We start from the raw sequence: 340 nt of genomic DNA on the forward strand, positions 1-340 counted from the left end.
TGCTGACGTTTCTCTATACCAGCTGAAGTTTCTGTACACTTACTGACGTTTCTGTACACTTGCTGACGTTTCTGTACACCTGCTGACGTTTCTCCACACCAGCTGACGTCATCTTTACAACTGTGGCTAAAAAGTGTTTTGTCAATATTTTCAGTTTGTCTAATAATGGCATTTTGTTCAGTGAAATCAATCTGCTGTTTGTGGTTCTGTAGTAGTGAGTATCCTGGATTGTGTGGTTGGGGGTGTGGCTGTGCGGTAGGTGTGGCTGGGTTTGTGTGGTTGTGTTGTAAGTAGTGTGGCTGGTATTTTGTGGCTGTGGTGGCTGTGTGGTCAAGATTGA

The sequence above is a fragment of the Homarus americanus genome, unplaced genomic scaffold (assembly GCF_018991925.1).
Source record: "Homarus americanus isolate GMGI-L3 unplaced genomic scaffold, GMGI_Hamer_2.0 scaffold12674, whole genome shotgun sequence".
NCBI classification, from domain to species: domain Eukaryota; kingdom Metazoa; phylum Arthropoda; class Malacostraca; order Decapoda; family Nephropidae; genus Homarus; species Homarus americanus.